This window comes from Pinus tabuliformis, chromosome 5_1 (assembly GCF_031772625.1).
Source record: "Pinus tabuliformis cultivar Carrire ecotype Pingquan chromosome 5_1, CPIR1, whole genome shotgun sequence".
Lineage (NCBI taxonomy): Eukaryota > Viridiplantae > Streptophyta > Pinopsida > Pinales > Pinaceae > Pinus > Pinus tabuliformis.
Window position 1 is genome coordinate 172,282,016 of NC_142305.1, and position 13,750 is coordinate 172,295,765.

Sequence of the window (13,750 nt, forward strand, 5' to 3'; positions counted from 1 at the left end):
CCGTGAGAGGAATGGCATAGATGAAACCAGCTCGAAGAAGCTTTTCAACCTCGGCCTTGATGGCTACTGCCTTTCGGGGGTGCACAGGACGTAAACGCTGACGAACAGGTTTGGCGCCTGGATAAGTAGGAATTTCGTGCACCACAATACTAGGATCGATGCCGGGCATTTCCTCGTAAGACCATGCAAAGACATCCCGGAATTCACGAAATAAAGCGGTATAAAGTTGAATTTCCTCTGGAGTACAAGTGACTCCAATATGAATATGCTCGACAATCCCTGGTTTGACAGAGATGTCGATTGGCTGGGTTTGCGTTATATTTCCCAAATTGCCCTCTGACGATACTTGATATAGCTGGATAGGTGTTTGGAGAGGCGGAGATGGGACACATGAAGCAAACCGCTCGAGACATGCGGCCATTTCCGGATGGGGAGGGAGAAACAAAGAGCGATGGTGGTGATCTGACCAAGGGAGCTCTTCTAGAGACATAGTCTCTATAATGGCCTCATCGGACGGGAAAATCTCTTTCAAAGGCAGGGAAAATTTTAAGAACCCCCCCCCCAAATTTATAAATATAATAATTGGGCGAATCTCCATGGTATATAGGAAAAATGGAAGGCGATTTTATCAATAATATAATATGTATATATAATTTTCTGGCGAATCTCTCACCAGGCATGGCGAATATTTTACTCAATTATAAAATCTTGTAAGAACTTGGCAAGTCTTTCACTAAATAATAAAACATTGTAAAGTCCTAGTGAATTTTAGCATTGTGAACTCTTAGAGAATTTTTTGAAGAAGTATAAAACCATATATGATAAGAGCCACATGGTGGCAATATCACTATCTTTTTTCACATTTCCACGACATGGAACTTGTCTATAAAATTATAAAAAAATCAACCAGGAACAGGAACAACTCAAATGCTTTGTGAGAGCTAGTCTAGAAAAAAGCAACAAATAACATGTCGGCAGAATTGTTCATCGGTGAGCCGCTATTTCGTGGGCAATCTGTAAAGGAGTAGATGGATATCATATTTCCAAATCCGGGAAAGCCTTTCCCATCCCTCACAAGATTTGTTAAAAATGTTGGGTGTCTAGAAGGTGTGGATTTGCTGAAACAAATGTTACAAGTGGATGGAAACAAAAGAATAACAGCTAATGAAGCTTTGAAACATCCATACGTTCAGTCCTACAGGACTATAAACAGCTGCCATAAAGATTAAAAATGGAAATCAGCTACAAATCTCTTGATGACAACACTATCAAGATAGAGGTCGATGCTCTCTTAAAGACAGAGCTGCTGGAAATGGAAGCAGGTGCTATGAAGCTGACACTAGTAAAAGATGGGACAGCACAGCTTCCCATAGTGCATCCCACTCTGGGACAATCAGTTTTTTGATGTTTTGCAGATTGGGTTATAGTCTTGCAACTTGTTTTGGATTTGTCACCAACCTTATGTTTTGCTTCTAATTTATTTTCATCTGGTGATAAACAAAGTGTCAATCTTTTCTTAGGATAAAATAGTATTCTTTACAGACATATTAACTTGGCTAAAAAGTCCAGGACAATATGAACAGGACAGCTTCCAGGTTTTTTTGAAGATTTATCCTATCAATTTACTGCCGGAGGGTTTTCTGTGATTTCTTGCACTTTTGAAATTTAATCAAATTTCTACTTGAAATAAAAGTTCAGAAGAGACTATATCACTAATGCTAAACACACATAATTGAGAAGCCGATATGAAGCATTGTTTTTTTGGGTGTGTTACAACTTTGGTGACCATGTAGCTCAGCCATTGCATGTTCAGTTTGTAACTCCACCTTGAAAGAGTGAAATGTGTGGTGTAGGATAAGAAGCTCTCTGTTAAGGCACAATTGTTTTTCCCCAAAATTCTAATATCTAGATTCTATCTTGTTCATGTTTGTGTCAGGTGATGTTTCTTTTCACGTGCATGTGTTTAGTCAGATATAAAATACTCAAGTTCTCACCAGCCTGGGCTACAGTGGCCATTCTGATGATCTATTTCATACTCATTGCATTTTTCTAATAAAATGACATTATATTCATTTAAATTATGTGATTGAAATAGGGATACAAGAGCTTATTTGTATTTGAAGGTCTATAAGGCAGAGTATAAGCTCACACCAATCCTTGTTATTCTCTGCAAGAGAAAATCAGTTTCTATTTCACTCCTCAATAACACTGACTAAATCTCAGTTTGAAAATCAGTTAAATTAAGAAGACTAAATCCCAGTTTGAAAATCAGTTAAATTTAGATGAAATTACTCATTCAAAATCATTTGGATGAGGAAATTGTCAAATAATTGTAAGTTGTCGTCTTAGAGAACATGAAGGGAGCACATTTGTCATATTCTACCAACTGCAACATACCTACCTTCAATGCACTCTCTGTAAGGACCATAACGGGAGCAAATGTGGACCCATGTACAAATTTTTACTGTCTCAGGGTTTGTTTCGTCCTGTGACTACTAGGTTCGTTAGTCCTTCACATAACTCTCGAACAAAATGAATCCAAGAGTGGAATATAGACTCTTTACACGCAATTTATTTTCTAGAAAGTCTATACAGAGAAATGAAAGTTGCAAGTATAAGAATTATGCTTCAAAAATGAATTTTCTTGTGTAGTGAGCTATACCAAGGGTATGCTTTTGCAAAGTTTTATAACAGAAAAATTTGTCAAGAGGAATTTATTAAGGAAATCTCTTGTTAGAAATGAAATCCAGTTGAGTTGAGATAAAGTCCATAGTTACAAAGAAGTATTGTTGTGGAAAGCAATTCCACTATGACATTCCTGTACATTTTAATACAATATAAAAGGAAATTGATGTGATTTCCAAGCTACTTGAATCCATTGAACACAGAGAGAATCAGTTGAGAACTGATGAATGAACATGGAAATCGATGTAATTCCTAAGCTACTTGAATCCATTTTGAACACAGAGAGAATCAATTGAGAACTGATGAATGAACATGAGCTGAAGCAAAAGGACACTATCATTAAGCTAGTCGACCCTAAAATTGAAGAAAATGATCATGTCAAACAAATCTACTAGCAGTGTACTAATAACGGTAAAATCGACTTGCAAGAAGAAAGTAACTTAAATACCACATTTGTTGGAAAATGAAATCAATCAACATCTAATCTTCTTCTGGAAAAAAACTAAAAGAGCTTTATTTCACTTTGAATTTCAAATGCTTGTTAAATGATCAAGTGGTAGTTGCAAAGAACAACTCAAACTGGGTGATACCAAAACAAAATAATTTAGTATTTCCAAGACAAAATAACATTACTGATGTATCTTTGGATTCCATGAAAACAAATCAATTTGATGTATCGAAATGATATTAGGAGATTAGTAAAGAGGATCAAATTAAGTGATGTTATGGCCATACCAATGACCATTGTATCCATTTACGCTTCGAGCGAAGAGACTCAGCAACACCAAGAACATCGAGTGCCCTCCAAGAAAATGTAGTCCTTGTGGTTTGTAGAGAGTCTTCACACTCTAACATCGGGCTCTTCAAACCATCTCTGCACAAGGTCATTACAAATGTAAAAAATCAGCAAGACACAAATTTGGTAGTAAATATGACCAAAAGAAGAACTAGTGCAAACAATTTTCACAATCTTGTTTTTGAAACCAACATTATAATCTCCTTAGCATTAGGATCAGTTGTCAGTGTTCTTCCCAAGTCAGCAAACTCAGCTCCGCCTTGAAAAAGTGTAATTGCATAAAAGGAATGTCGGTCTCATGCCAATAGGTCTCCTACGATGAATGCGCAGGAACCTAGTACATAGACCATTTTTCTCTTCGCTTAGCTACCTAGGGCTTATTTCCCTTTCCAAATATCAATAATTCTTTTCCAAGAAAACATAAAATAAGAATAATATTTTACTATATTCTAAAAGGTGAAGATGTTGAAATCATGCCACAAAGTGAAAGGAAATCAAATATCTTTCCTCAAACCACCAAATATATAAAGAAAACAACAATAATTATAAAAATAAAACTAGATCTGTCGATCTATGCATGAAATAAGTCAAGCGACTAAAAAAATATGACCAAAATAAACCAAAAATTTCAAACTTGACAAAATCCTCTAAACAAGCAGCAAACAAACTGCTAAAATTTTCTAAGATATTAGAGCTAGACATCAACACAATTTCATGTACTTGAATAAGCCCATTGTTGCTTAGCGTTAGACTTCTTAAATTAGTTATTTATCATTTAATACTAGGACACTGTCTATGTGAAAAGAAATAGGTCCCAGCTTCATCAAATCTGACTTCATTTCAAATCAAAGATCAAATCCAAAGAACACTAACTCGTTACTCTTGGATGGTACTAATGTTAAATACACAAAATAACAAAAAATAAAGATATGATAAAAAAGTAGACCTGCAAGATTATATTGGTCGAGTGTGACAGGGACACAAATAACTGAGACTAGAGAGATTTATAGAAGGCAGTAGTTACTATTGTGTGATTAGTGGTATGGTGGAGAGACCTGTCACCTACCAAGAAGGGACGTTAGTCTCAGAAAAGTATAGTAGGGAGATCCATAGAGCATTTATGTAAAAGGAAGATGAGAAGTGTCGTCTTCAAGTTGGTTTATGTTATGGTAGAATTTTGTTGGTGATAAGTGGTAAGAAAACACTTACATCAATAGGTAAAAAGTAAATTCGGGGCATGAGTTGGACTGACTCATGTTATCTCATCCCTTAATGGTCCTAAGGACATGTGGGGACCCGAACAACTTAGTACCTAAAAGACTTGAAAACATGGCTGACAAATCACTGACAAGAAATGGCTAGCAAATGAAAAGAAATAGGTCCCAACCTCACCAAATCCAACTTTATTTCCTGTCACAAATAAGAAACAAACAATGTAATGATTAAATATGAAACATCAATATTAAAATAACACACATCAAAATAATGTTGCTGCAATGTTACAATGAAAAATACAAATATAGAACCTATTTTTACCTGAAGTTGACATATAGTAATTTTGCATGATCAATGGAACATGTATACCAAAATAAGAGTCCTAGGGTAGTTCAATTTCCCAGTTCTCATCTTGGTCCTCATTTTCTAAATTGTGAACATGATCTTCTCTAAATGAACTATCATTATGAGCCTCCAAAACATTATGTTCTATATCAAGTTCATTAGATAGATTTATTATATTGTTTTCTCCCCTTCTATCACAATCTGATCGCCAAAGAGTTAGCGCTCTTTCATATGGAAAATTGTCAATGTCATACTTTGTTACATATAATCTTAAACATGTATCCACATGTTTATCAAGCTTGTTCCTCAACTTTGACTTCAAGAATGATAATGCACTAAACATTCTCTCATCCTCCACTGATCCCAAAATCATGGTTTGACACAAATCTGCTAATTTGAAATATTCTGATATGTTTTCTTGCAGGTATTAGCTAGCACTTAAAGTAGTCCATAATCTTGTTATAGCACCATTTTCATTAGGATTCTCCAAAAAAGGATATTGCTTCCACATTGTTTCAGCAAAGCGTCCACCTTGTTGATACAATTTTGATGAATCTAAAATACCTTCAATTTGTTCTCCATGTATCCAGACTTTCTTGCAAAAATGGTCTACTAAACATTTTAATCTTTTTTGAAAATCAGCTTTTAAAGTTCTTCGACATTGACAATTGTTCCAATATTGAGGGTATACCACACACATGGCCTCCAACAATTCATCTCGAGGAAATCGTTCTCTTATCTCTAATGATAGTGATCTTGCAATTTCTATCAAATTTTGTCTCACTGAAATCACAATATTATCAAATTGGTCTCTTGACACGGGGCAATCTTTGGTGATTCGTCCTGTCTTACTAATATAATGAAAGGGAACCATATACCCACGCACTACGATACATAGTATCCCTTTTTCATCAAAGGTCAAAAAATTTTCAGTATTTTCTATATTGATGATCTCAGTCCAACTTTTAAACTCTGGACCAGTAAAAGAGTCTGGCATCATATACAAATTATCCAATGCAAGACATGCTGACTTTCTTGCATTTGTGTATTCCGCAATATACATTGTGCGATTCTGAGACATTTTCACGAGGACATTCATTTCATGTAGCATAGGAAGAATTCCAGCCAATGTCAATAATGTCTCTATATTAGTTAGTTGAAAAAGAAGATCTTGAGCTTTGTCTACATTATAGCGATTTTCATACATCAACCCTACCAAAGATTTGAACTCACTAAATAGTCTTTGAGCTGGTCCATTTAATGAGATCCATCTTGTATCAACATCTTTCAGTAGTTTTTTTCCATCCGTAATACCATCTGCAAATTGTTGAAACTCTAAATATCGTTTGGGACTACGAGAAAAGTATGCATGAGTCTCACGTACAAGATCTTCAACTTTTGAAACTGATGGAAACTTGCTTACTATTTTAAATGCAAGATTCATCCTATGAGCCATACAATGAATATTAAAAATATATGGTGAAGCTGATAGTTGTAGCCTAACACAAAGGCCATTCCTTTGTCCTTGCATTACCGCTGCTCCATCTGCTCCAACACATACCAACTTTTTTGCAATCATTAATTCATCCATACCACTTTCCTTCAATCCATTAAGAACAAGTTCATAAATATTTTCAGCTGTAGAAGTCTCTCTCATCTTATTAATCCCAAGTAGATAGGAATGTCTAATATGGTCATTAACCATATAAATGCTCATGCAAATCCATGAAGTATTATCTATAGCTGTAACCTCATCTAAAGACAATGCCAAAAACCTAGCATTTGCAATCTTCTCTTTCAAATCATCCTTTTCTACTTGAGCTAGATATCCTGCCCATCCCCAACCACTAGTTACAGACCAATTAGAAGATGGAAAGTTTGGCACTTGAATAAAAGATAGTAATTTCATGTGATCTGGATAATCTGTCATAGGACGACCTTTAGATAAGATGTGAAATACAGTGCTCAATTGTATCGTCTTGGATAACAAATTTCTTTCCATCGTCTTTTCAAATAGAGATATGATGGTTCCTCCGTCCGCCTCAAGTTTCCTCTTACATAATAAATATTTTTTATATTCTTCTGCATATTCAACATGTCGACATTCCTCGGAAGATTTCCATCTAACAATAGATTTCTCTTTACCATTTACAATTTTCTTTTCATACACCTTTCCTGCATGCTTTTGTACCGTATCTAGCTTCATCTGAAATTTCACTTCCTTTTGAGTTTTCCAACTACACGCAATACATCTAACTTGTCGGAAAAGCTCTTTCTCATTTGTAGGAGGTATTTCTTCAATAAATGGAAAACTTGAGACCCAATTTTCTTGGAATTGTCTTCCTATGGCCCACTGGCCTCTTTTCCTTTTCCGCGAATGGATTGTGTCACTTTCCAAGGAAAAATCTTTAACATTTTCATCACCAATTTCTGTTGAAACTGCATTTATCTCACCCTGACCACTTGAGGAACCTATTTCTTCATCCATCGTATGGATATCAAATGCATTTCCACAAGAGTTAACCTCTTTCTCAGTAACAGATTGTTCAAAGGAGCTTGAATCATGAAGAGGATGTGTATTTTTGGATGGAGCCTTTTGAAAGTATGATAATACATCTGTTTGCCTTGATGGTTTCTTCCCATGATTATCTTTTGACATCTCACTAAATATTCCACAAGTAAAATTTCCAATCGATCTGCAAACCTGCATCAACAGTTTTCAAGCGTTGAGATATGCTTCATATAAATTCACTTGTTCATAGAAAATAGAATTATACTTTGCAAAATAATTGTTGAGTCAACATTGAAAGAACATATATCAGAAATTGAATTTTGAGGCAAAATGGAATTTCACAAAAATTATTTAACAATGATAATGGGAAACTATTAAATTTTAAGACATAAAATATAATAATTCATTTGTATAACATTGAAACAACATCACTTTATTTGAATTATTCCTAATTTCCTACAGAAGTTGGTTGACGGATTCAGGACCTGGTCCCCTCCTCCCAAGCTAGCTTACAATATGTCTACCATGCCCAAAACTCAAAAGCTAATGCTAAGCCAAATGAAAGGGTATTGCTACCTGAGGAAGAAATTTGAACAACCAGAAATCTAAGTATGGAAAGGGTAGAGCCTCCATCCCTTAGCATGTGAAAAATAAATGGTTAAAATATAATAAGATGGAAAGCTTAATTTGGAAGTCTTGACAGGGTCAAGGAAAGCCACTATTACTTCCACATCAAGAGGTTTGTTTAGAGAAAAGCTCATCTACTGAAAGTCAAGGCTTCTTTCTGACCAATCACTAGCCTTCGGAAGATGAGATTTCAAGAGAAACAATCAAGTCTGAAGATATAGGAGTTGATGAATGCCATTGCTCAGTTGGCTTGGCATTCTCTGTTTTATAAATCAAACAGTGTAAGCGGAACTATTTTGAGGAGTGCAGAAGGTTTAAGCATGTCTAGTTCCAGTTTTTCCATTTTGCAGCATTCTCAGAAATTTTATAGTCTGGAGTATCAAAGAAAGTTATCTCAGGAATGTTCTCAACTATGATCAAAAGTCTAAAGACCTACCTGTTTTTACTGACATCTAAGTGACAGCAATTTTCTCATGTAATTCTTCTTAAAGCCGAATTTTTCAAGGGGTTGTGCTCCAAGTGGGCTATTAGAGCCTACCAACCCACAACTTCAATGACCAAAATATTCTAGGCAATACAGTTAGTACAGAAGAAATATATTTTATAGATATAGTATCATCGTTCAATACCTGCCAACAAAAAAATTTAAGCCTGACCAACTTGTACGATACTGCAAGTCAAGACTCAGATTGAAAGGTTGTCCTGCCTTTATTACAAAGTTCTATCTAATTTTGTAGAATAAGATATAAGGCTAAGAAACAATGTAGATAAGGCAAGATAATTTTATTTAAGTCTAAATAAAGCCTGACAGATAGGTAAATGGGACTACAAAGTACAACTAGTGATGCTAATATGTAGGGGAACCCTTATATGGTCTGGTTAAGAATTTAGAAAAATATTCAAATTCTACCCGGACTGTGGTAGGTATCCTAGGTTTATATCCTCAGTTAAATTTCAATATCTTTTTTCTAAACAACTTAGTTTTGACTTCGTCTTTGATTTTCCATATGCTTCTCTACCAGCATACTGGCTCCCCTTGTGTTTTCTCTGTGAGCACTGCTTTGTAACCAAGCTTTGCTGTGTAGCCGACTGAATCAAGGTTGTTAGACCAATTTAATTCATCCTCCTTATCTCTAATTTTGATTGTACTTAGTTGCAACAATGCAATATGTTAAGTTGTTAACATAGCCAACTCGATTGTCAAACGAATATCCTTCCAAACCTGTTGACCTTGCTGATATCTAGTGCTGTTTCTGCATGGTGGTCAAATTTGGATCCACAATATCAGCTTGATTGTGTGCCATTGTTATGCAGGGTCTCAATAGTTTCTTCATTAATCTCCTGGAGCCTTTTAAACCTCACCTAGGGATCTTCACCTATTCTCACTTTCTCTCCATTTCCTATTCTCCACATTGTACTTAGTTGTAATATATAGACTGTTGTATAGACACTCTATATAACAGTGCAATTTGTCTTATAGCTTTACTAATTCTTTAGCAACAGTGCAATTTGTCTTCTTACCCTCCACAAGTCTTAACAATCAATTCTTCAATTATATGTTTAGCACCCTTCACTTGAAGATAGGATAATTCTTCCCATCAAGCTTAACGTTGGGTAGAGGGATGCTTTAAGATGAAGCTATCCTCCCCCTTGCTCAACAATTCTCTACAGATCTCATAACAGAACCAAAGGTAATCTCAGGAACAGCGTACTATACTACTATGACAAAGAACCACAATTCTGAAAGAAACATCAGTTTGGTTAGGATCTTCAAACAGCTACCAAGGAATCAAGCAAATGCTGCTCTGCAATTCCAAGACTTCAAGTATCCAGATGCATTGCATTGCTCTATGGCACATCAATGCAATTAAAGGAGAAATTGCATTAAAGGAGAAATTGAAATTTCCCCAGTGAAACATATGAACAAGGTTACAATCAAGAGAAACCAATTATCCAGCGTGGCTTGTGAAATATATTAGTATTCCCCAAAACATTAAATGAAATCAGATGATTATAAAATGGATAGTGTACCTTGCAATAGATTATCAACCTTCCTCCAAGACATGCCAAATGTGAGTGCACTGACCAAAGTAGAGGTGGAAAGCTTTGATGTAAATCTATTTATGGGTCATCATAGGGTTGTTATCTGGTCGTTTTAACACTGGGTAACAAATCCAATGCAACAAATATTGGGCATATAGATCATATGATAGAAATAACAAAATGTAGTGGCTAACCTTCTGATTATAAGTATGAGGAAATGAGTAAAATCCCTTGCATTTCAGTTGTTGGCAACTTGATGTACGCCATGGTATGTAGCCAACCAAATAGTGCACATTCAATTCGAGTAGTGAGTAGATTCCTTGCAAATCCAGACAAAGAACATTGGCAAGTAGTAAAGTGAATTTTAAGGTATTTCAAATGTACTAGTAATTATGTTTTATCTTTTGATAATAAAAATGTTGCGCTTGAAGGTTATAGAGATGCATAAATGGCTGGAAATATTGACATGAGAAAGTCCACCACTAGATATTTATATACTTTTGCAAGTGCAAGTGTCTTTGAAGTTTAGTTTGCATAAAATAGTAGCCCTAATGACCATAATGAGTTTTGAGTATTGTTAAGGGAAAATTGGGTTAACTTTCTAAACATAACAAAAATTACTCATGCATCTCATACCTTTTTATGACAAGCATCATTGTAAATGATTTTGAAGAGATGGATTTTTGATCTCATGCAAACTAATGAATGCATTTAGGATTTGAACAATTTAATCCACAACCTTAAACTAATGAAACAAAAAATAATAACTACAGGATGATCTATCTTGCTCACCGGTCCAAGGAAAAATTTTAGGGGAGGGGTGAGGCTATAATGGATTGTTCATCACCAACAGTCACTTGTGTGGTGCTTGGATTCTATATTGTTACCCTGCCTGCATATTCCAAAACCAAAACTATAATAATTCTTCTCTTTTTTGTTTTTGGCACATTTGGTATTCATATTATCAAACTTTAGATGCAACTATTTTCGCAAATTGCTAATGAAGGATTTGCCTATCTAATCCTCCACTTATTTTGCTTAATCCTCACTCCCTTGTTTGTACTCGATTTAATAAAAAAATTAATTTCTCATAACTTCAATTTTGGGTTTTCTTCCCTTACAATCTATTTTATTTTCCTTCCAACGCATAATTCTCTGCGAACCAATGACAGCAGTAATACCGCGACTTGTTCAGTAACGAAAATCCTAGTGCACAAAGTTGCACGGCATTTACGGCAACTCAAAACTTATTGTACATCTTGAATAATCATTTATAATTTTATGATTTAACAACTTTATAAAAGCGCAACTGGAACAAAACCATAATATAATTAGAATAAAATAATTTATATTAGAATAAAATTGAAATTGCAATCCTTAGACTCTGAATGTTAATGACAGAAATCGAAATTCAACAAAGACACTGTTGCTAACAGAACACAGGATTGTAAAAACTTAGAACACGGGATTTTCAACGTTTTACAGACAAGCTACCAAATTCTAAATACACAATCCTCTAAAGACCTGCTACAGATGACCTGGGCCCAAAAGCCTTGGCCTGTCATTATCGGTCATCATTACTTTTCTGCATTAAAATTGAATATTTATTGAACACTGTGTTCGGAATTTGAGTAAGTTTGTCTCTGATGAATTTCTTGTCCTGCACCCTCAGATGGACGCAGCATTTGGTGTTTATAGGCTGGATATTACTGCTGGTAACCTCCATATCTTGGAAGAACATGGGATTGAGAATTTCTCACTGCGTGCTGACTCCTATTGCCAAATGGCATCATGCTATCCTGATCTAAGTAGGAATTTGTTCTACCATTTTGCTGGTGAATGCCCATTCGTCCTTGGTAGCCATGGTACCCATCAATAGAGACAGAAGACTGAATTTGTTGGTGTGAAATATCATAGCTATGATGATTCTGATTGCCATAGCATCTTCCACCATAACTATTGGAAGCAGACATGGGATAACCCTGCTCATTATTCTTACTGCCCATATAAGTTCCACCATAAGAATTGCTAGCAGAGGCTGTATAACCCTGACCATAATTCTCATTGGCATTGTATCTTTCACCTTTATTGTAGGTTCCACGATAAGAATTGCTAGCAGAGGCTGTGTAACCTCGACCATGATTATCATTCCTGTTATGACTGTCACCCGTATTGTATATTCCACCATAAGAATTGCTAGCAGCGGCTGTATAACCCTGGCCATATTGCATATTCTTGCCTCATCAATAGGGGCAAGAATATGCAATATGGCAGAATTGATGAAGATGCTTACATTCTCTCTAAAATATAGATAATAAACTAAGTCAACCCTTGGACTCAGAGCAATAGGTTTGGATCACCCTAATACTATAGCCAACGACTCAGGTCTCTCCCTAAGAAATGGGATTCCCATTAGTGATATGCATGATTGACAGAATTCAGTACATGATAACAGAGCTAGTTTCGATGGCCCTTTGTTTGATGTTCCACTTCATGAATCAGAAATCAAGCATGTGACTAAGATTGAGGAAGAAAAGCAAGCTTTCGAAATTGAAAAGGATCGCTTTTGTTTCCCTGAGCCTGTACACAAAGCTCATTTAGCGTTTTGAAGATCCTACTACTTACAACACTGAATACGAGAAATACTTATGAGATATATAAGTAGACCCTCATTCTCATTTTAAATAATCTCATATTACAGAAGTCTATTGGCACACAAACTGAAGTCCACACAGATTTGCATGACATATTTAATAGGGGCATGAATATGCAATATGGCAGAATTGATGAATATGCTTACATTCTCTCTAAAATATAGATAATAAACTAAGTCAACCCTTGGTCTTAGAGTAATAGGTTTGGATCACCCTAATACTGTAGCCAACAACTCAGGTTTTCCCAAACTCGGGGCACTTGCCTAGGGTATATAGGCGTAGGTTCTCATTCTCATTTTAATCACCTCATATCGCAGTAGTCTATTGGCACTCAAACTGAAGTCCACACATATTTGCATGGCATATCTAATAGGGGCAGGAATATGCAATATGGCAGAATTGATGAGGATGCTTACATTCTCTCTAAAATATAGATAATAAACTAAGTCAACCCTTGGACTTAGAGCAATAGGTTTGGCAAGCCACCAATGACAACAAATGAATTTTTATTTGAGATATGTTGCATATATTACTTCGAAGGTCAAATCACTACATACAAGAATTTCTTTTATCACATGATATTCCAAGATATAGATAATCCTTCAACTCAGGTATGCCATCAAATTAGATATGCCTATGGAGGGTCATGAAAACCTGAAAAAGTCAAACGTCCAAGAATTCTTAAGGTTCCACAGATCAACAAAAATAAGGCTGGTTTTTTTTTACAGTGCCTATCAAGGAACTCCAAGGAAATGTGAAACTAGTAGCATTTTGTATTTAATAGAAAAACGTTATGTTTCTTTCAAGTATGCAACAGACCAGAGGACTAATAATAGAGCTGAGTTTTACACTTTATGGTTACTTCTGAAATGT

The 13,750-nt window shown here is 35.4% G+C and overlaps 1 pseudogene; it reads right to left on the reverse strand.

The window, feature by feature from the left end:
* Positions 1-11,787: 11,787 nt before the first annotated feature.
* LOC149163970 (uncharacterized) lies at positions 11,788-12,454 on the reverse strand (annotated as a pseudogene).
* Between the last annotated feature and the right edge of the window lie 1,296 nt (positions 12,455-13,750).